At 44.1% G+C, this 23,502-nt stretch overlaps 1 long non-coding RNA gene across 1 annotated transcript in view; it reads left to right on the top strand.

The window, feature by feature from the left end:
- Positions 1–23,502, top strand: part of LOC308072034 — a 69,611-nt gene that overhangs the window by 25,959 nt on the left and 20,150 nt on the right. Inside the window, exon 3 of the long non-coding RNA XR_013931460.1 lies at positions 14,038–23,502. This exon is cut by the window's right edge and continues 20,150 nt beyond it. This is a non-coding gene — a long non-coding RNA (uncharacterized lncRNA). The remainder of the gene's footprint in view (positions 1–14,037) is intronic.

Below are 23,502 nucleotides of genomic sequence, written 5' to 3'. Positions count from 1 at the left end.
ACAGCTCTGCGGGCTTGGGAATTATTTAACATTAAGCTATTATCAGAGTCTGTTTTTTTAAAAAAGAGTGTTTTCCTAACAGGCCTGGTACATAAAGAATTTCTGGCTGAATCTGTAAACTCTTGCAGGGAGATGTTGATCTTTTATCTAATGTTTGTTTTATCTGCTCCCAGCCAGAGCATATTGCTGGTATGTAAGTAGATTGCTGTCATATGGCCCCAGACAGTTGCTAGTTGCTTCATAAAGGCATTCTACAGTTCCTTGATAGGGAAATTGTATTTGTTTCTAACAACATCTCTGCTCCTTGTAATGTGTTTGAAAGGTTGTTTTACCCGTAAAGCCACTTACACAAGTACTGTTTTTTCATCTGCCAAATTCTTCAACTATATTAACAGTACAAAGGGAGCCAAATTTTCTCATACTCACTCTCTTCTCTTAGCTAAAACACTTGCTGAGATAAAAAAAATACTGATGTGAATCTGGAGTAACTGGGGATTTTTTGTCATAGTAACACAAATTTTGAAAAATGGGTACTGGAAATGCAATATTACTCTGCCTGCTTCTTCACTTAGCTTAAAAATCACCAAGAAGACCATAAGACAAGGGAACACTGCTTCCAGCGGATGGGAACCAGAAGTTATCTTGTGGGTGTGGATAATTCTGGGTCTACAGAGCACTAGCATAGATATTGGATGAAACTGAACTTTAGTCAGCCTTGTAAAAACTCTTGTAATTCCTGCAGCCCACACGGAGTCATGACCCTGAATTTGGGAATGGCTGGATCAAGTGCCTCAGGAATGGAATTATCTCACGCCATCCTGGGCCAGTCCTTCCAGTGACTTGAAGATGACCTGGCAAGAGTCACTGGGGCTTTTTGTTGCAATACAGACAGGGCAAGAAAACTTTTGCTGTGCTGCTTAGAGAGCTACAAACCTTAACTGGCCTGAGAGAGCCACCACCATGGGTGAAGGTGCTCGTCCTGACACAGACGGCCTTACCATTTTTGAAACTCCATCCCTACTTGTGGGCAAGAGCATTCACTGGAGCATAGAGAATAAACAATGCTTTTCTTAATTTCACCCTTTTACCTTCCCCCCGGGAAGGGTGACATATCTGTGCCTCCCTAAGGACAATTTGGAGGAAGTGATGGCGGCACGCTCTGCGGCCTTCTAGCCTTTCCTCCTTGAGAAGATCTTCAGGTGCTCATTTTCAGGCAAAAGGCTGCCTTCTGCAGTTTGTGTTGAACTTCAGGCAGAAAACATCAAAGTGATAGTTTAACAGCGAGAGTGTCTAGAAGACACAAGTCGCTCTATAAAATGCTTGTGAAATTGTCCAGTAGGGGCATGGTGATTCTGGCTTGATACAAATGTAGTATTTTGCTAATTTTTCTATGCCACTTCTCTGCCTGCTGTCTCCCCGGCTTCCATGGGAAGCCACAGCCACCACAGGAGGTCCCTGAATGCCTGGACCTGGACCCGATACTGCTTCATGGAGCAAGAGGAGCAGAAGGGCTTTGCAAGGTGCGCACCCTCTGGGCTCAGACCTGCTGAGGTCAGGGGAAATTATGTCCATGGCAGGAAGGCTGGCTCTTAATGTGTTTCAAAGGGGGTATCTTATACAATTATTTCCTTATGGAAACTCTGGCCTTATTGAGCGCTCTGCTGTGTGTGCCAATTAACCTAAGGTTTGCTTTTGACGAAGCATTCTTGCTTGTACCAGTCCCACTACCTTTGTGTTCTAAATGGCTAATTTCAGAAAGGAGAGCTTTTTAAGCATTAATAGGAATTTTTAAGAAGATCTTGACAAAGAAAGAAGAGCCCCTTAAATATCTGCCTTCCCAGCATTCTGCAGCATTGAGGACACAACCTTGGGAGTTATTTAAAATAATACATTTTTAATAGAATATTCTAGCTAAAAGAGGCACTGGGTTCTTCAGTACAATTCCTTTCAAGGTGACCTTTGCACAGCTGTGTTGTCTGGACAAGCCATGGTGTCACTTTTAATAAGGGCTCTCGCTGGAAAAAGTGTCACCCACGTTAGGTCTGCTGGCGTCCTTTAGAACTGCAGCAGCTGGGAAGGTGTTAGTATCGCTGTGTGATGCAACTGTTCCCATGGAAGGCGCGGGTAAAGTTCCTACTATGCTTAAATAAGCCAGGGCTTCCTGGTGTAGTCTTTGGTTGAGGAGCGTGAGATGAGCAGCTCAAGTGGGGGCTACAGCTCTCCCTTTGTGTTATGCAGTTTAAATACTGTGCTTGTCACTGTCCTGATGTCTTCAACCATAATGTCATCTACAAAGTTCCTGGGTGTAAAATTAATATGTTTGTTGCTCCAGAGCCTAGTGTACAATCTTGAAACTGATGTGGAGGCAGAGTTGGTCTTCTGTATTAACTGATCTGACATACCAAACCTACCTCGGAGCTGGTGTGTACCAGGTAGGAAGCCTCATTTTCCTCAGCTGCTGTTTCTGGCCCACCATTTACCTCTCAGTAAGACCAGTGGCTACGGAGACGTTACCAAACCAGAATAGTACCTTCCCATGCTTTCTGCTGCCATTGACAGGAAAAAAGTCAGTATCAGGAAAAGTTTTTGACCCATAGGTTTCTGGTTCCTCTCTGAACACATTTGCCAGCTGATGGCTGCTTCAGGAGACGCTGTGAAATGAATCAGTGATTATAGTTTGGTTCCTGTTGACAGGCGTCCACCTTACAACCTCCGCAGCTGGCAGCCTTGGTGGCAGGCACAGCAGAGAAGTCCAGGGCTGAAGGAGCAGGAAAAATAAGCAGTGTGCTCATAACAGGATGTGACTGTCCTGCTTCCATGATTCATATCCTGAGCAGCATCCCCTGGACTGCTGCAGCCCAACAACCAGGTCCTTGGCCACTGGTTTCTCTTTGAGGTCCAGGAGACTTTCTGATATTACTGCTATTTACAAGGAAACTGCTTTTGGCCTGTTTTCTCAGGAACTTCAGCTCCTGGCTCTCCTGTGAGATGAAATTTTCTGCCTCAGCAAGCGCTTTCAAAGGGGCTTTGTAGCGCTGCCGGCGTTACCTCAGATTTTGATGTAAAAGTCATTTAAAGTTAAGGGCTGCCTCATCTTACAGCATTTCCTGTAGAGCTGCTCTGAGCATTCATCAAGGAGAAACGTGGTGAGGTTTCTGGTGAAATGTTCATCCAGTGTCCACTTGCATACGGTGGAAATGTCTCCCTTCCCTACGCCGCCTTGTCCCTCAGCTTTTCAGTCAGCTGTAGCATTTTCTGGCTGCTGAGTAGCTGGGGAGCTTTGTCGGGGTGCTTTGGGGATGGCACACCTCTGGCAGCACCAGGCTCCTCTCTGGTCCACTGGCACCTCTTACTTTCATTTCCAGCATCTGGGTGCCTTCTAGGTAGATTTAGGTTCCTTCTGAACAACGAGAAATTGTCCAGCTGCTACTACACAAACTTGTCTACCATCTCCATTCTCTTCCTGAATAGCTGTCCTCGCTATTTACAACCCAGGGAATTTGCTGAGAAAGAGGAAGGTGGAAGATACTTGTAATTGATGCCTGCGGAAAATGTGTATTGTATACTCATAACGTCAGGAAAAAGCATCTTTCTCTGGTGCGTAACTACCCAAACACAAGCTCTGAAAACATTCAGCTGGCATCTTCCTAGGTCTCTGAAACCCAGAAAATTGAGGGTTCATCCATTTCCCTGAGCATAAATAATATTATGGCCATTTTTCTAATTGCTTGCACTTCTCCTTTTGGAAAGACCAAATGCTTGCAACTCCCAAAAGGTTCTTCTGCACCTGACAACAGTTTTTATAGCCTGTTTCCTTTCCCTTAGCTAAGTTTAGCTCTTGATTTTCCTTCATCTCATCCCCCAGGCAGTTCTCACAAGTAGTTAGGCTGTCTGTGTTTTCTTCCTGCCTGCATCAAGAAGTTTGTAGAAATAAAGTGCAACTTTTTGTATCAGATTCATGGGGAAAATATCAAAATATAGGAGAAAACCAAAAATCCTTTCTGAAGCTATCATGCCATAAATGCTCACAGCAGAAAGGTGGCTTTGCTGAGGTTGAATTAAACATCACAGAAATCTCTGCAAGAACCTGGATTTCTCACAGATCTCACGTGAGCTCCGTTCCCAACCAGTCCCATGTCGCTGACTTGGCTGCTGACCTGTATCCGTGCCATCCCAGTGTCTGTCTGCACTGAAGATCTGCAAATAGCCCACAGGAAGCCAGGCCTGCCTTCAAAATTTCACAATTCAAATATATGAGAAGGTGCAGCAGTCAATGAAACTAACAGCTGCGGAAAGGCTAAACTGACTGTAACGGAGCAAGAGTGAGAGAGGGAGGAGAAATTAAAGCCCATGACTGTCGGTCACGGGCTGACCTTGACAGCTGTCCATTCCTTCCCTGTAGGCAGTGTTTAGCAGGAGAAGCAGCAGAGAGGAAGCTTGGAAGAATACCGCTCTGAGGGCTGTGGGCTGGCACCCAGCACACTGGGAATGGATGGAGGTGCTGGTGCACGAGAGCAGGAGGTGACTTCTGGAGTCTTTGGCAGGGCACTGACCCAAACCAGCGAGGCTGCAAGGGTGAATCTCAGTCTCTGTAGGGCTGTGGAGTCTGCCCAGACCCTTGGGGACGGTTAGGGCCCTTGTAAGATGATTGCATCTGCAAAACCAAATAATGGGACAAATTTCAGTGTCATAAAAAGTCTGAGAACTCCTCAGTGTGATTGCACTGCATGGGTTGAAAAAAAGCCTGCCTGGAGCAGAGCAGCAGATCAAAAATGACTTGAGGTCTCCCAGCAGTATCCTATCTCAGATCATCTTTTTCTATTACATTAATTTCCTTGGGCAGAACATTAAGCATTTTTAAATGAATACAGTGATTTTGTTTCTGCTGTCCTTGCATATTGCTGCAGTTATTAGTGCAGTCCCTCAGTTGCCCTACTGCCATCACAGACCCAAAAAGGTTAATAATGGTTCAAGCAAAAATTGCTAAATCCTTGTATGTGTGTGATATGTCAGTATTCCATAGAATGAGCACCCTTGATATTTAGATAAAGTTAATTTCGTACCCCTGCGCAAAGAAGGTCTGCTCACCGCTTCTCAAAGACATTTCCAGGTGAATTTTGGATGGGACTTGTACTGGTTTTTTCCACTGGGTAAATTCCACTTCACTTGGACTGGTTCCTCTAGTGGGTCATTTAACAGACAAGGGAGTGTCTTAAAGGTTGTGTTGAATTACTGAAGAAAAATGTATCTGATCTGTCGTCAAGCTGTTGAGAATCCAAGGCAGCATTTAGGCAGACACCCTAGCTACCACCTAGGCTGAATGGATAAACCCAGGAACTTTAATCCCAAAAGTAGAGATTGAGCAAAAGAGGATTTTTATTAATTTTTGCGGTATCAGGGCATACACACTTTTTAGACTGTATCCCTTGAAAGTAGAGGTACCACAGTCTGCACTAATGCTAGAAAGGTCTCTAACAGCTATGTTACCGGAGGGCTTCCTTCAGGTCAGTGCTCCTGCAAGTCACTGCATTGTGTTGCATGGATCTGACTCTGCCTGGCTCTGGCACACAAAGGGTGGCCCAGCTGAGCTGCCTGGAGGACTTCAGTCACATGAGATGCTCTGACACTTTCTCATGAAGAGTTTTGAAGCTCTATTAACTGACACTCCAAACTGAATTTAATGAGAGTCTTTGCACTGACATCATGTCTTTGATTTATACCCTTAATACATAACGCATTGTTTAAAATGTGAGCCTTAATAGCCTTATCCAGTCTGCAGCTCTTCCAAGTTAAATACGAATAAACAGAGAGAAGGAGAAAAACCCACAAGACAAGTTTAAGAGATTTCTGTGTGTCTGTTAGAGGCAACTCTTGATTAATGCCAAGAAGCAGCGGGAAAGGGTGTCTTTTGCCTACGAATTCTGAGTCTGCAGGACTCTTTGCAGCCAGGATGTTGCGCCGCCAAGTTATTTTCTGTCAGAAAAGGCAACCGAACCTCTCATGCAATAGTTAGACCAATAAGAAGGTTAATGGACTAAAAACCTTGTACGTTTACATTAACTAAATCTGTCAGCCACTGTAGTTTTCTTCTATTTTTGTCTGGTTTTCCAAGGAAATGAGGCTTATACAGTCACAGTGGCTGTCTGTCCATCTGTTGGTTCCCCCCCTGCTCCTCCCCGTAACTTTCAAACTGTCAGCAAATTTCAGCCAATCTGGAAAGAAAGGAAAGCATCTCAAAGGCATTACCATTTTTATGAATTTCATGAAGACTGGTGGAAATTTTCCAAAGGCTTGATTAATGTCCCCTCAAGGTAAAGCTGTGATCGTTCAACCATTGCCCTTTCTGTTTGCCCCAAGGAACAGAACCCAGCTGCCCTATCGTCGTGTGAATGGCTTTAATCCACCTACAGCACAAGCTGTTTCTCGCTTGCTCCAAAGCAATGAAAAAGTAAAAGTTTTGGGGGAGCTGGAGGTGCCACTGGAGACTTAGAAGGGATTGGAGGGGAACTGCAGGGCGTCAGATGGGAAACAGAAATAACTGAGATCACCATGAAAGTAGGTGATGGCAACAAGGGAGGGATACCTAGAAGGTGTGATGCACTGATAGGTTTTCAGGGGTGTGACTTTTTTCGAAGGACAAGCAAATATCAGTACACCTGAGAGCATTGTGGTGGGGAGGAGGACTGAGGGGTACAGAGTAAACCCAAAGGTGTGACATGGAGGGGACACTGGGCTGTAGTAGGCTAATTTCCGTGGTAGTGTAAGGGTACATAACAGAAATCCATAGGAAACTGAGTTTCCTTAGCTCAGCTACTCACAGAACTAATATTATCAGCCTCTTTGTTGGCAAGGTAAGACTATGGAATGACTGAAGTTATTCAGAAAACACGCTCTTATGATTTCTTTGGGGATACACAATTCTACTGCTAGAGATAGCAACTCTTTTTCGTGATAAATTGTGGCCAGAAAGCATACCTACCCTCTGCTGCCTGCATTCCTTGCAGCACCCACTGGGTTTCTTTGATTCTAGGACTTAGTTTTTCTTAAAAGGACAATTGTTTTGCTGTGCCCATGTCACTAAGATGGAGCTGCGCTGATTAAATAGAGCCTTTGTGAGCAGTTCCTTGGACTATGTGAGGAGGATCCTTCTTTACAGCCATGTGAAATCTTATACTTACTTGGATGGCGATCAACATGCCTTGGTAGATGAAGCATTGGCCGCCTGTGTATCATTAAGGAGCTTGAAGAGTCAATTCAGTCCAGACAGTAAACAATGAATCGCTGACACTTACAGCTCTGCTAGGGCTCAAAAATACCAGCACGCACATCTGAGCTGTATCAGTGGAAACACACAAGGATTAGATTCTTTTGGTGACGGCTGCATTTTTATTGTGAATAATCTGATGGGAGCCTGATGGTGTCCAACACATCCATTCTTGCCTTATGATTCTTTCGCCATCTGAAATGTTGTTAGCTTTAATGACATAATTATCCTTTATATATTCAGTTAGACGTGTGGGTTGGTTTTTTCTTTCTTTTTTTTTTTTGAGTTATAATTAGATTCCCTGAGTGGCAGCAGCTTTAATGCTTGGGTAGTTTTCTGAGAAGCTGGGACTGAAAGAAGCTTTTGGGAAATGACAATTACATGTCCATGGTTTTTATTTGGTATGCTTTATTTTAGTCTTTGTCGAGGCTGAAAGCTCTTGTTGACTGGCAGAAGATGGACTGAATCAATGAAACTAGGCAATTTCAGTCTGTCTGTCTGTCTCCCATCCCATCCCCCTACCCCCAAAAAAATACAAAGAACTTGTATATTGACTGAAAGTAAAGGGCAGTTGTTTTGCTGAATTTATACGAAGTACTGGTAGGAAAAAACAAATACCTCTTCCCCCCCCTATCCTCCAGGGCATTGTTGAATTCACATGAATTTTTTTGCTGAGCTTTTCTAGTTTATCCAAACAGAAAATTTTGTAATGTATGCTTGTATCAAGGTAATTCTAACAAGATGAGACTACTTAGTCAGTGTATCTTGGAAAACAAACAAACAGAAGGCTATTGGTTTGTAATTGGCCTTGTAACTTTCTTCTGTATTCCCCCTTCTGTGGTCAGCCCAAGGTGGGCCGTGTCTGTCTTTGGGACCTTGCGGTACCCCACAGCATCCCCCTGGGGACTACTGCACCTACATGGATGCATAAGGACATCTGCAGTGGGTTTAAGTACTAGTAAAAGAAAACATCTATGGAAACTTGTCGGAAATCATACAAGCTGTTACCTTTTTGAAGCTTGTGACATGAGGTTAGTTATCACTTGCATTATGCCCTGGCTTCCTGTCATCATTAGGAAAAAACAACAGAGAATGATTTTCACGGGGTTTGTAAAGCTGCGGTGGGGATGCCCTGCGGTGGGGATGCCCTGTGGTAAGGGCTCCCCCAGCGCCAACAGAAAAACCTGTAGTTTATGGTGCTGTTCTGCAGCTACAAATCTGAGGAAGAAGTTTTGAGAGCATCTGAAAGTTCTTGTATGTTCTGCCTGAGTGGAATATTATCATTATTGTACTGAAATGATTAAGAGCATTTGCTTCCTGAGACAGGGTGGGGACACATCTCCCCCCGATCCTCTCCCAGTTCAGGGAGGAGCACTGACTTCTGCCATCCTGCAGTAAGGGACCGACCTTCCCTCCCTCATGTGGGGCAAGCTGCTTACTTACCCACTGTGCTCCTTGCAAGAGAAATGAGGGGGATAATGTGCAACTTTTCTTCTCCCCAGCAGCTGGTGGAGCCACTGTGGGACCCTGGGAGGGAGCCAAGCACTGCCACCCCCTGCTCCCCACACTGCTCTCCCTGCCTGACCCTGGCTGCTGGGGGGCAGTGGGGGTGCCCTGCAAGGCAGCTGGGGAGCACCTAACTTGAAGCAAGAGGGGAGAGCAATCAGTAGCACTGGTTCGTTATTTCTCCCATCCAGTTTCTCCCAGCTTACAGCTATAACGGAGCAAAGCCAGTGTTTCCATCACTTCTAGAAGGTGGCAACTGGTTTTTCTCAAAGAAAACCCATAGCAGCTGTAAAAGGAAAAGCACTCATAGGTCCCTTGGTCAGTCTCTCCCTCTCGCTCTCTGTCTTTTGTCTTCTTCTTTTCTTCCGCCCCCAGAATATTTGAGGATGATGTGTCCATGCTAGTTTTACCTTTTTCTTGCAAAGGGCTTCCAATCCCTTATTTAAATGAAATATTATTCCCAGATGGAAAAGCTCATCTACTGGCAAAGTCAGTGATAGAATTTGTTTATATAGATTCAGTGCAACGAGAAGAGGAGGGGGAAAGGAGAGAGAAGAAAATTTCTTCACCATCTTGTACTCGTTACTTGTCAAGTTGTGTATGCTGTCAGTAAAGCTGTGCTCTTGAACAGTCAGGGATAGCGTGGCCCCAAAAGGCTATTGGTAGGGAAGAGACAGGCTGTCTGTCACTCTGGCTTGGAAGGAGTGTGCTACATACTTCTCATTTTCTGCATGCATGATTAAAATTAAAGGAAAAAAATAATCTTGGCTATAGCAGTGGGAACCACGCAGATGTGAAATGAATGGAAAGCTGATTTTTTTTTTTTTTTTTTTTTGTCTGTATGTCACCACTTCCTGTGACCTGAAGGACAGATTTGTCTCAAAGTTTTATGCAGCACAGGCAAAGACATTAATTAGCCTTTTCAGAAATAATGGAAGAAAAGTACCATGCTCAGTGTTTCATGGTGTGCTTTCTGCACTTTGCTTTAGGTGGGTCTAGCAGCTTCCCAAGATCCCAGGTCTGTTGGAGAATTTCTCCCTTCCTTCCTTTGGAGCCGAGGATCCCGAGCACTTTCTCAAATTGATCTATGCAGCCTTTCATAAAGCCAGCTAAGGCACACACGCAGACCATGAGCCCTGTGTGTCATGTGGAGGAAAGCACATGTAAACCAGATGTGCGTTTATGTACCCTGTTTGGTGGTGGGATTCATACATGCCGTCTTTCTCCCCAGTCAGGGGGCTCCATACACGTACATGTACAGCCGGATATATTTCTGCTGTGCGATGTCATCGAACACCCATTAGCTCTCTGTTTTCTGGGGATGGACCCTGGGAGGGACCCAAAGGCCCTGCCAGCTGCGATGGGTGCCCCAGGGTGGGTATCCCTGCTGCACAGCGCTGCAAGCAGGCAGCTACGCCTGCCTGCCGGAGGGCATTTCCATAGCTGTCTGTGCCTCCTTAGCCCTCTTGTGTGCGTGGGCTCCTGCTCCATTCACGTCACTTGCATTTTCACCCTCGCAAGCCATGCAGGTCTCAGCAGGTCCAGCTCGCTGCTAATCGCCTCCTTCAGAGCCCTCCCGGCTCCTCGGCGCGGGCCGTGTTGCAGCTCTCCATCCACAGGCACGAAAGTCTCAGCCTGACAAACCGGGCACTTCACGTGGTGCCTCAACACGAGGCTGCCGGGGTGAACGGACTGGAGTTTCACTTCCAAAGAACCAAGTTCAAATTTTGGTTTCGGTTGCAGAGGGAATTATGCTTAAAGATCTTTTAATCCCTTGGGAAGCTTTCCAGTCCCTGGGGTTATCACTGCTTAATCATACCCTCAGCCCAGTACCAGGTCATTCTCTCTCAAGACAGGGCTTGTTCAGGGACTTTTATGGATTTTTGGTTTTGCTTGCTTGCTTTTTAAGTAGGACTGTTTTCCAGTTTAATTTGGTGTTGTTTGTGAAAGGTGTCTGCTTTCAGAAGGTTGCTAAGAGATTTTTGGTGCAGAAAAAGTGGAATGTCCTTCCTTCAGGTTAAAAGGTACACAGCACCAGAAAAAGTACCTGGGAGGGGGAGTAAGGTGTGCAAAAGTGAATGGGGAGCATGAGCAGCCTAAACCATGGTTGTTATAAGACATTTAGAGGAATTTCCAAATCAAATTTTTTTTTATTTTGCTTTTTACATGAAGTATCACATTTTTCCTAGTGGAAGGAAGGAGTAAAGGAGCTGGCAGTAACGGGCCAAAGCTGATGTAGCTACCTCTTTGCTTGTTTCTGCATATCTCCCATGCTCAGAAGTACAATTACACTTTGAAAAAGGAGTTCAGCCGGAAAAGTAAAGAATGACGAATGCACCAGCCCCTGCCTGCACGTCTACATTTCAGGTCTGGACTCAGCATTCCCCATTTGTGATACAACAGGAACATACTTTGTTCTGCTCCAGTAGCCGCACTCAACTGAGTGTTACTGGCTTGTTAGGAAATTAGATGATTTGTCTAAAGCTTTAGGCAAGCGACACATTTTTTAAGCAAGTATGGAGTGTTCGAGTGATGCCAGCAATAACGATCTGTAAATTACAGATGAGGTGCACTGAGCAAGCAGTGTGTTATCTCTCTGAATGTTTAAATTTTTGCACATTTTGGCAACTTCTTTAAAGAAGGCAAGAGCTGGACTGCCAGCACTGATTTTAGTTTTGCAGTGCTATGGCTTTCTATTTATAATGGACATGAAAGAGGTCCTGAAGGCAGTGTTTCTTGTCAGTGAACTAAAAGTTCCCTCATATCTGCAGTGTTTGCTTTAATTTAAATATTTGTCATGGTTAACGAAAGACAGCCTGAGAAAGAGGGAGCAGAGCAAGTTTCCCAGGTCCCATCAGTTTATTTGTGTCTTCTTGCTATCTGTGGTCAAAACTACAGCCCTGTATGAATGGGCTATCTCATTTATAGCAACTGAGCAAATGAAATTTCCTACCTCGAATGCTCCAATTCTGTGCTGAGGCAGTTTCCTGATGTCATGTTAAGTGGAGCAGCAGACATGCCCAGGGTGCAGAAGGATGCAGGGCAGAGTTCTGGCCATGCTTCCAGCTGCAAATTGCCCACTGCTCCCTGGTGCAGGAGCTGTGTTGTTGCAAATAAAAAACAGGCTAGCTCAAATCATGTAATAAGCATTATAGGCTTCTCTTATTTAGCTCACAATGTATACCTTTGGGCAACATTCAGGCTCTCCAGTGCCTGCTAATTAATTTGTTTTCTTATACTTTACTGAGATTAGGATTGGCACCAAAGCCCAAAAGGGAAGAATCTAGCTGTCAAAAAGTGAATGTCTATAATGAGTGTAAGGTGTGGATGGAAACCACATAGTTGTCACACAGCAGCTATGACATAAAAGATGCTATTGCTTCCATATTGTTTCCCATAAGGGAGAGAGATATTTTGGGAGGGCAGGAAATGTGATTACGGGAGACAGCTACATGGAAACTGTCACTGAATGCTCCACACTGAAATGGAGTAATGTGGAGGAACAAGGCTGTTAGAAATATTTTAATAAATATTAAGTTCATGGATGAATAACAAAAATATGTAAGCATTAATTAAACATGGATGGCTAGCCTGTGCAGCATTGTCCGGTTGAGGAACACAGGATTCAGAGTGCGAAGCTGAGGTTTTACTCGTGGCCCTGAAAGTAGTTTTCTCAGCAAGTCGTCTTTTCCACTGATGTTGTACTCTTTGGACAAGCAACGTGTGCCCCTCTTCCCTCATCTCTAAAATGCTGCTGTTTGCTAACATAATCCCCAGACTATTGTCAGATATTGATTATAAGTTATATTAGGACCCTGGAGTGAATAGCTATGGAAATCTGAGATATTAATTGATCATCATTGGTTTTAGGCTCCTGGCTCTTTGCTGCATGATGGCAGAATTTGCAGCCCTGCATAGAGGCCAGGCCCCCCCTTCTGTGTCTGGGACTTGTCCCACCAGCTTTAGGCAACCCCCAGTGCTCAGGACTTGCCTGCCCGATGCAGTACTTCCCTGGCTGTTACCCCACTGCTCCCAGGCCTGTGCACTCACACCTAGTGCCAGCTTCCCGCAGGCAGTATCAGCTCTTGAAGTGGCTTGGTAACAAACCCTAGGGCAGCCACTCCGTAATAAATTACTCTTCATACAGTCTGATGACCATAAAGAGTAACCCTAACGTGTAGTATCCCTCTCCATAACAGTACAGCACCATGGGTGCCTGTATCTCAGGAACTCTTTATGCTCCCTGTGGACTCTATACGTATGGTGAGCTCTATCCAGTTACTCTTGCAACATCCTATTCTCCCCATAATGCTTCAGGGAATCTGTGATACCTTCAGAAAGTGCCCTTGAAAAGGTTCAAGAGACGTAAGTAAATGCATGCTTTAAATAGGTTGTGTTACTGAAAATTACTTGAACCATGAAGCAAAAGATGAGAGTGTGCAGGCGACTAGTAGACAGCAAAGGACAAAAAATAGGAGGCTGATGTACAGCTCATTCAGCACCTGTGTGTCCTCTGGCTGTGTTGAGCGAAGGGCTCATTAAGCCCTGAGAACTGTGGCAAGGCAGACTCAGAAACCAACCCCTCAAATCTTATTGCAACCAGTGGAGTCACACGGAGGTGATGCTGGTCATCTGCGTGACTGATATTTCCAATCCCCGTTGTGTAACTGCAGAAATACCAAACTGTAGTCTCCAGGCCTGCACTGGAAATACAGAGACAGCCCTTCCCTGGGATGCAGTGGGAGGTGTGGGGGCTGCCTCCTGCTCCTTTTTAGCAAGAGAACATCTCTACAGCTCCCCATACCACCTTCTGCAGAATGACAACCAACATATGACTTGGGTTTGAAATCCTTGCAGCTGATGGAAAAACAATTAAGATCTCATTAAAATTCTATGTAGAGAGCCAAGAAAAGGAAGATAATGTCAAAGGAAAGGTGATACGTAGGACAGTACAGAGAAATCTCTTAAGTTAAGCCTGTCAACAGGCGGGAGCACAGAAGGTGCTAATTGTACAGTGCATTTCATTCATCCCACAAAGAATAATTAACACTTTCCCTCCTGCCTTCCCTTTCATTGAAATGAATGGATTTGATCATATGCTCTGTTGTTAAGGCAGGAGTTGTCATATCCGGGATCCTTATGCACAGAAGAATTTTACTGCTGGGTTTGTTCACCTGCTGACTGTTGAACAGGAATCATTATTGGTCATGTGAGGGAGTGCTGACTTTGTTAAGCAGTTTGTGCATCTTCATCTGTTACTGTTACAGAAATCATTGACTCAAGATCAGAAGCATTGGAACAAGCATTGGACCTGGCTTTCAGGTAAGCACACGCTTAAATAATGCCTTAAATAGGGGAGGACTGACCAGAGATCACTCCTGCCCTGAGAGTGTGCACAGATGTGCCAGCAGGGAGGGAGCACAGTTGCAAACAAGCACTGCTTGGTCCCATGTGGGCTGCTAGCAGCCTGGCAGGGTGCTGAGGATTTTTCCTTAAGATTTATTTTCAGGCTTATCCAGCCATTGACAGAGAAACTAAAGTTCTTGCAATGTGTGGACTCTGACCTGTCTCTCTGCCCTGATCACTATCAGTTCTGAGTAATATTATTGTGACAGAGCAATAGCTGCTTTGCAAAGAAAATCCTAGCCTTGCCAGGTCCAATCTGAGTGTTTGCACACAGCTTCCCAGCCTCCCACACTCCTCGTGAAATTGAACTAGAGGTGATAGTCTTCACTTCCTTTTGAACTGGAGAAGATATTGTTGTGCGTGCCTATGCAGCTGATGCTCTCTACTCCAGCGGTGACTCCCCTCGAGGCTGGGATGAGGTGGTCCATGTCCATGTGGCCTCTCTGTTTCACAGATGCAGTTTAGTTAAAGATTACAAAGCACCCTGACATTCCTGGCTGAAAATTCTACCTCTAAGTATAATAATAATGTTACTTCACACCCTCTGATACTTTTGCAGGAGTCTCTGTAAGAGAAGCTATGCATGTGCAGGCTGGTGTGCTTGGTGTTAACTGAAGTTATTCCAGTCCATCCCAGAGACAGCCCAAAGAACCTCTCTTTCCCAGTCTAGGCATCTTCAAAGTTTTGGGAAGTTTGCCTTAGGACACTGTGCTCTTGATGCCCACCAATGGCATCAGTAGACAGCTGGCTCTGAGGTGCAGTGTGGGTGGGGGAGCTGCACAGTTACACAGCCGCTCCACTGCACTGCTGCCCCACCATCTACATTGCAGCCGTGTGGCTAAAAGGGGGTTCTTTCATCCCCACGGTAGATTTGCTTCTCGTTGGCACTTTGGTCATACAAGAGTAGGCAGCTGCTAAATGCCAGTGTATTTTCAGCATCGTTACATACCTGCTACCATTTCCGTAGCATGTGAGCTCTGAAAATGCTGAGCCAAATTTCTTCCAAATATTTGCATGGGCTCCTGAGAAAAAGGTATAAGGTGTCCTTGCTTGTCTTTGTCCTTTGACACAATCTGAGCCAGCAGCATCCTGTCCTCAGTCCCACTGTTTCCACTGAGATGCAAGCAGCCTTAGCTGCTGGTGACCAGGGAACACCTGTATGCCCACTCCTCACCTGTCCTGTCCAGTCCTGGGTTCACCTGTTAGACCCACAACTAACATTTGCGGGGCTCACATTGTTTCCATATGGCCCCTTCTGACCCACTATTGCATCTAAGACCAGGTTGGCACATGAGTAATCCCTGACAGAAAGTAGGCTTTCAGTCCTATTGAGAAAGAAAAGAGTTCAGGGCCTAAAAAGGGATATGTCAGAAACAAGGTCTCTCATATTTCTTCACTAAGATTATTCCCAACACAAGCACAGTGAGCTGTATATGGAGTCACTTAGGAAGGGTCTTCCTTGGGCCAGTCTGCCTGTGGCTGCATAGTCCTTGTTCAGACTTCGCCCAACCTGTTTTCATTCACAGGCTCCTCACCAACCAGCTAGGAAGGCTGTTCCTCTGGATGAACCAGAAAGCGAAAAGGTAACCAAATGCCATCATCGCAAAGGGGAAGTAGGGAAGGAGATTCCTTTGGTGCTTTGCTGAAAGCTAAAATGTATGCGGTTGTTGACAGAGAGATTAACTGGTGGTACTGGTGAGCCCAGTGGGATGTGTGCAAGGTGTGAGCAGGTGAGGTGCTCAGGGGTAGAAGCATGCAGGCTGCCACTGTAGGAGACACTCTCTGTCCAGCAATAAAGAAATCCTTTTGTGTTGAAGTCAGGGAGCTGTTGGCTTTTTGGATCAGGAAAGCTTGCAGATATAGCTCATCATCATATAGGTCTCCAGACATTCATACTGTGTGGCAGAAACAGCTAGAGAAGTTCCTAGGTGAATGAGGAGCAATCACCTGTCCCAATCTCTCTGACCAGCTGAGGTGCCTGTGCTGGTTTCATTCCTTTGTAAATTGAAACAGCAGATAAAATCAATGAAACCAAAACCTGCAGGTTAATGATACCAAAAATAGCCATTCCCCTCCTGCTGGAAAGGTAGGTCATAGCATTACAAAAGGCTGTTGTGATTCTTGACACAATTCCCGTGCGGCAAGCAAGAGGCACTTGGTAAGAGCTGTGAACACAACTCGGTCACCAGTATAGTGAGGTGAGCGAGGATCTCTGTTGCTTTAGGGGCAGGAGACCACCATATTCCAAAGTTTTGGAAGTATCGCTGATTTTCACATGCCTAACAGAAAAAATTTCTCACGCTGGGCACCTGAGTCCAGAGGCTGCTTTTAAACCTTGTTTTTTTCTGGTTGAAGTGGAAGAAACATTTCTAACACGCAGTCCATTCGTACAGGCACATTGACTTGAAAGTTAATCATAGTTCTGGCCCCAGATGGTTACGGTGCATCTGCTCCTCCATCTGTGGGAGTCTTAAGGGATACTTGATAGCTGTCCAAGTGCTTAAAAACTGTATCATATAAAGGCAAAATAACAAGACAGCATAATCCAGGAAATACCAAAGGAAACAGAGGTGGAGTAAGGGTGTCAAGCCCCCAGCTGTGCCCTATAGATTTCACCTGAAATACAGATTGTTGTATAGCATGCATGAAATGTTACTCACAGTAGGTGTGCACAGAAGATGTACCTACCCATTTTCATCAGGAAAATGCTATAGAAATACGCTTCCTGCTTTGCTATGGACAGGAATTTTGCAATTAGGTAAAATATAAACAAATGTAAGCAAAATATTTTTCAGCCATACTATATTATATTGTATATTAAACTGTATTGAAACTTGGTGTTGGCTGTCTATATGTAAGCTGGTTTTGCAAATTGTTTTCAAAACAGCCAGCACTCTTTTCCATACCAGAAGCCCTTGATAAGTCAAGAAGAATGGTGCGAACTATTTACAGTCTCCTTCTGTCCTCCCTGTAATCCCAGACAAGACAAATATAGAAATCTCTAGGGCTGAGATGTGAGATGCAGTATTGATGAGCAAATGTGGAACAGGCCTCACACAAAAAACATCTTTAGATCAACTGGCAAATTAAGATGGAGATGGAGCTAATTGAAATCTTGTTTAGGGTGGGACTGCTGGGTCCCTTACAGGCTTGTAGAAAGGCCAATAATGATGAGGTCTGAGACTGTGGGAGGTTTCAAGTGATATGAAGCATGATCCAAAGCTCAGTAAAGCTGAAGAAAATCCCTCATGGTGCATGAATATTGCATGTGTTATGGGACTTCCTTTTTTTTTTTTTTTTTTTTAAGAATGATTATCTCAAATGCAGAAACACAAGAATTCCACTAAACCTCAGTCTTGTTCTCAATGAGGGTTACGATGGTTAAGAGGGAAGAAGGAGTTGCTTTTCCTCTCAAGGTGAATATGATGATAAAGTTAATTTCTGGATCATTCCCCAGAGTCATACCCAAGGGGACAGAGAAGTCAGCAAGGATTTCCACATAAAGTTGTGAGAGATGAAGAAGGGAGGGAGCCAATATGCCATACCTGTCATGAGCAAGCAGAGAAACAATAGACGGACGTGGGTATGACCTGTCTCCTCACCCTCACTGCATCTGCTCAGGAGAAGCAAACCATCACAGTCAGCAAACTATGTCTGTCACGGATGCAACACGTTCTTTCCCTCTCTTCAGGAGCCAGTTATGAGCACAAAGTATTGCATTGTAAGTAAAAACTTTAATGAAGGTTGAGCTTTACAACTACACAGATTATGGCCCTATAATAATAGTTTACAAACAGGAAACACGTGTTTTGCTTTGTCATAATGATAATCAGTGGTACTTGATTATCCGTCATAGATAGTGACTGCTGCAAGTCTGGAAAACCCTCTCTGGTAAGACTTAGAAGGGCTGCTAACCATGTATGTGGTCGCTGGGCAAATCATATGGCAGAAGTTCATTGAGCAACAGGCCAAGTAGGTACATGGGAACTAGCAAGTAGTAATACACTACCCTGGGAATAAATACTGTGGTGTGCAACACCACTGGGGACAAAATGTTAGTGCAGAATGTGTGCATAATACTGCGAGCAACCCTAAGGGATAAGCATCTGTATTTACAACACTCCTTACAATTACTAACGCCGCACTCAACAATTCTGTATTAAAATTGGTATTTGTTGTTAAGACATGGCTGAGGACTGATTTATGATTTGATTCCAACTCCTAAATGAATTGCAATTATTCTGGCAGTTATTAACTGATTAAATTGATGTGCAGGAGTTTATCTCACAGTATCCAATCTGTTTTTTATGGCTGCTATTTTATTGCTCTGTGATTGCTCTAGGATTGGCTTTGCTTGCCAATACTTACAAGTTAAAAACAAGTTTTAATATATTTGTTGGCTTAAATGTAAGACTGGGGGCAGGAGTAGTTTCAGTTGTGATTTGGGGATTTTTCCTCTTCATCTTCCTGAGTTTTTTCTATTAATTTCTAATCCGGTTGCTCCAAGTCTGTGGTATATTGACCTGTTTCATATAAAAAGAATACTAGCAATTTTCCCTGAATAAGCAACAACATTTGGTGATGTATCTTCTGTTTAGGCAGAAAGGAAGAATCCAAGCAGGAACACTGCTCCCCAGGGAGGGGGAAACTTGTCACCAGTGCAACATCATAGCACTGCTTTAAGTACCTCAGCCTAACGGGGTTGGGGGACAGGAAGAACTTGGCCTTTGCTAACACTATGTACCCTCCTCCCTCAAATCTCTTTTTTCCTGGAGGAATGCCTCCACTGAGGAGGGCAATAGTCAGAGCCAGAATCAGTATTAGGGAACGAGGAAACCAGCAGAATGAGATGATTGGGATTAGCTGCCCAAGTCAAGGTCAGATGCTCCCTAAGAGAACATTAGTGGCGTAACCTGTGGGGAGGAAAAAGATCTATTTAAGCAAAGGGTATACAAACAACTGGAATACATTCACATTGGCAATTAGAAAGTTTCTAATTGTCAAGGAAGTGACAGCCTAGAGCCAGTAAGAGAAGCAGGAGGAAGAAAGCCACCTGGTTTTAAAGTGGAGCTGGAGCAGATAATCTCAAACCTTTCTGGGTGTTGTGCCCCTGATAGAGCTGGACTCAATAGCTTGCTCACACTGCTGCACGAAGGCTTCCCTGTGGCACGATGAGGTCCTGGCACTTTGTGCAGTTTGCCACCATTGTATTTGGTCTTGTGGTGACAATGTCTGGCAGAAAGGATTACCCAGATCCTACATTGCAAGGATCTTGGGCCTTTCCAAAGGGCTCCGACATGTCCTGGTCAAGAGCAGACTGAATTTAAAGTCAGCCCAAGCTGAGGCCGAGGGAATCTGGTCATCAGATGCTGATCTTCAACTTCAAAGCACCCTTGGGAGCACTCTAGCAGAGTGAGAGCCTGTGACACCTGATCCTTTGTGAGCTTTGCCATGGTTAGTTATGGTGAGCTGATGTTTTGGATCCTGCTGGTTTGTTTCCATGTACTTTCCAGTCTAAAGACTCTGAACTCAGTCAGGGTGTTCAGCAAAGCCCATAAATGGCCTTGAGTTTTGCTGAAGTGTGAAAAACTTCAGACTAGATTTCTGCAATGTTGTATGAACGTTGCTTTACCCCTACGCCTCCGTCCAGCCACCAGCCAAAAATTCTGTGGGAAACAGGATCTTGATGTCAGTGTGGAGTGGCAAGTGATTCCCTTATGATTTGGGGTTTGCTGAGGCTTTGATCATGAAACCTCACAGACGGGAACTGTGAGGAAAAAGAACATACAATGTTCTTTCAAAAGGTTGCAGAGTTTCCTTAATCTTGCTCCCTGGAGCCATGCTGAAATCTCGCTAAGCCACCCAAATGCTTTCCAGAGCTTTTGCTGCATGGGAGCATCCTCAAGGCTGTAATACAGCCTTTGGCTTATTGCCAACATTATTATTTCCAATAATAATGAGCTGACTGATTACTGACATCAATACCTGGCTGCTAGAAATGAGAAAGAAAAATATTTCAATTCTTTTTCTAATGACAGGATAGAAAATAGATAAACCCTGCCATTCTGGGACCAAAATATGGGTTTGGCTAGTCCAGAATACTAGAGAATGGAAACTTTTCCTTTCAGATACTGAAAAATTATTTGAAGTGTATGAAGTTGCTGTGTAAAATTTAATAGATTAAGTGAACATAAACTTAGTGGCTCAGAGATACAGAAGAAGGCTGTGATATAGTGACTAGCAGCAGCCCTTTGGGTAGATATTGCTTATCTCACAGTATATTGATGTCTTCACTAGGCCTGAACTTGTTAGACATGACACTTCAGTCTCAGAGTAAATTACTGCAGTAGATTTTTACCTCAGGACATACAAACTCCATCCTACTAACTTCACCATAGATAAATTTTCATGATAGATATGAATTCCCAATCGTGTACATAAGAACTGGTCATGACTGGAGTGACAATAAGCAGCAAGCAAGAATGTTTTGTAATTCTTTCATGCTGCTGGGCCTGCTTTTCTTTCCCCACATTTATGTATTTTTTATAAGGGGAGAAAATAGGTAAGAGTCTTATATTATGCTGAATGACAAGAAGACATGAGAATATTTGTACTTTTTGATCTAATGTGGTGTAGAATAGCCTTTCAATCTTGACGAGGGCCATAGCCTTTTGCCTTGAGCCAAGGCAGACTCAGCGAAGGAGCATTGGCATTGCAGGATTTATTCCCACTGGCATGAGCTGCCTAGGAAACGCAAGCTGAGCAAAAGTTTACAGAGACAGCAAGAGAGAAAAGAGTGAATTTTAAAAGCCTGGAGGAAAAAATAACAGGAAAACAATATGTCTTCTCCTGCTGAAGGCTTAATCAAGTTTGGCCTAAGTCTTCTGGCTTGAGGCACTCTGCATCCTGCTACCCAAACGATAGGTCATGTGTATTTGTTTCAGAAAATCTTGCCTAGTTGTAGAGCACTGCTGATTGCCTGGCTTCTTTAAAAAAAAATGTTTCAGCATTGACCTCATTCACTGGTCAGGGTAGTGAAGTGAGTGTGGCTCCAGTGAGGGGTGAAGGAAGACTGCAAGATGAACAAGGATGGTAGCAAGGAGGAACCTGGTCATTTTCACTGAGCGTTTTAGTGAGAGAGTAGTTTGTCTGAGGATGGAGAACGTGAGGAGACTTGGAGGCAGCAAGAGAAACTTGCCAGTGTATAAAGTTGAATCCAGATTCTTAGGAGAGGAACACAGTGATGGGACAAGAGGCACCAACCACAGATTGCAATGTGGGAAATTCACATTCGTTACTGGAACGGTGGTGCAGCACTGGAATTGATGCCCAGAGAGTCTGTGGGATCACCAGCCTTGGAGATACCCAAACCCTGACTGGACGAGGCCCTGAACAAACATGACCTCAGCAGGCTCTACTCTGGGCAAATGATTGTCCCAGATAACCTACAGAACTCCCTTCCAGCCTGAATTATTCTGTCAATCTGAGTCCAGTCCTACAGCTGGCAACAGAAGGACCTTGGCTATCATGCTTCATGGAGCAGTGTGAGTCTCTGACTCATGACTAGGCTGGAGTCACTGATAAATTCAGTGTATTTCATGACTCTATGTCAGATTTTATGGGGAGCCTGACAGCTACAAACTTTTTGACTCTGCAAGGCAAGAAATTATTTGCTGACTCATATCAGTAATAAATGCTGGTATTTATCCTGTCCAGCATGGGCAGCTGATCCCTTTGAACTTTTTGTGATGCTTTGGACCAGGGCAGGCGATTAGTTCCCTTGAAAATGCCTTTTCCATGCATGCTGTGACCCAGACTTTCAAAGCCTCCAGTTCCCCAGCCGAAACTTGGGTCTGCAGGAAAAAGCTTAAAGCAAATGGCAGCTGGATAGATCAAAGCAAATGCTCTGGGCTATACCCTGCTCTTGAGGGATGCTCTGGGGACAAAGCTGTCTGTTGGTTCTTCATCGCAACGGTAATGCTCTAGGTTGCAGAGGATGAGTTGATGGATTGCTGTTTACATCAATATTCTCTGCTGGAAAGCAAAATTCAAGGAACAGCTCTGGTATTTTATCTGCTTTATGTGGGAACATGGTCACTGATGCCCATGATTCATACTATGGCATGACTAGGACTCTAGTGTGTCACATAGCATTTCTGAACTGAGAATGACAACTTCAAGTATTAAGCTTTGCTGTAGATGTGTTTTGTTAACCATATGATGTACCTATAACAGCTTTTCATAACTGAAGAATAAGAAGTGGATTTCTCATTATCTAGCTGGACAAGCGCCACTAACAAAAGGGCAGACATACTTTAATTTAGACAAAAATCCCTATTTCGGTTATATTCAAAATACAGAATTTCATGGAGGTGTGTTTTCCTTTGCATTTCCACAGCATTGAAAGGAGGTTTGAGGGACTAGCAACATTACCTCAGATTGCTGCAGCAGCTGCTTGTATGTTTGAGCCCCCAAAACATTTTCTTATCTTGGCATGAATGAGTGCATGTGTGTGTACTGGGTGCAGACTGTTTGATCACTCCTGTCATGTGTAGCCTGGCAGAGACATGGTGTTTCCTATACGAACTGCCATCTCTTCCCAGCTCACGAGTGAAAGGCTAAACATTAAGCAGAGACTAACAAGATTCCAGTTCTGCAGCACATTTTAATTTCAGCAGTTTGTATTCTGCCATATACCCAATACTCTCTCCTAAGGGGAAAAAGCAACATAATTAACATGGGATAGATTTTGTTCAATGTACTCTGTTTCCTTCCGTTATTGTATTCATCAGAGAAACTATTTAGAGAGAAAGATTTTCACAGTGTTGTGTATGGGTTTTTTTAGCTGTTCAGGGGATATTTTTTGTTGTGTTTTTATATTTGGTTTTAAGAAAGCACTATTTTAGAGGTTACATTTTCAGAAGCCATTGGATTTCAGCCATTTCAGATACATAATGAGAAGGGAGGAGACAGTAAGAACTAAAAAAGATTATTATTTTTCCCATTACCAGTAGGAACATCATCTGAGTCCCATTAGAGAGGTAACTGCCTACATTAATAAAATAAACCAATATATAATCACCACCAGTTTAATGCTGGGGCTGAATGACCTAATTTAGTAACTCACTCATGCTATGTTTTAGTAGTGTGGCCTCTCTCGTGTTATCTGAGTAAATAGAACAGATGCAGATGCTTGCCAGAGTTTTGGAGTCTCATAAACTTGTCTCTACGGACTAGCTTGAATATGCCTTATAAATTCACTGGTCTTCACTTACTGGACTCAAGCTTCAAAGCAAGCATGAAAGCTAGAAATGCAGGTTTTCTAC

This window comes from Falco punctatus (assembly GCF_963210335.1).
Source record: "Falco punctatus genome assembly, chromosome: 12".
Lineage (NCBI taxonomy): Eukaryota > Metazoa > Chordata > Aves > Falconiformes > Falconidae > Falco > Falco punctatus.
This window is presented reverse-complemented; position numbering and strand designations above follow the sequence as displayed.